We start from the raw sequence: 203 nt of genomic DNA, 5'->3' as shown, positions 1-203 counted from the left end.
GAAAGTTGAGGTAAAAACTCAAAAAACAAGCTGCAATCAATTGTTTTGTATTATTCCTTAGCTTTTATTTTTCTTGTTACTCTCAATGGTCGAATTTTATATAATGTTGTTTGTCTTTGCAATTATGAGTAGCTAATTTTTTTTTCTAGGATTACAATTGAACTGACATGTAATCTAAATTTTTAATCTCTTTCTTGCTTATC

The sequence above is a fragment of the Theobroma umbraticum genome, unplaced genomic scaffold (genome assembly GCF_002168275.2).
Source record: "Theobroma umbraticum cultivar Fairchild unplaced genomic scaffold, ASM216827v3 scaffold_523.0, whole genome shotgun sequence".
Taxonomy (NCBI): Eukaryota; Viridiplantae; Streptophyta; class Magnoliopsida; order Malvales; family Malvaceae; genus Theobroma; species Theobroma umbraticum.
Note: the sequence above shows the minus strand (reverse complement) of the source record.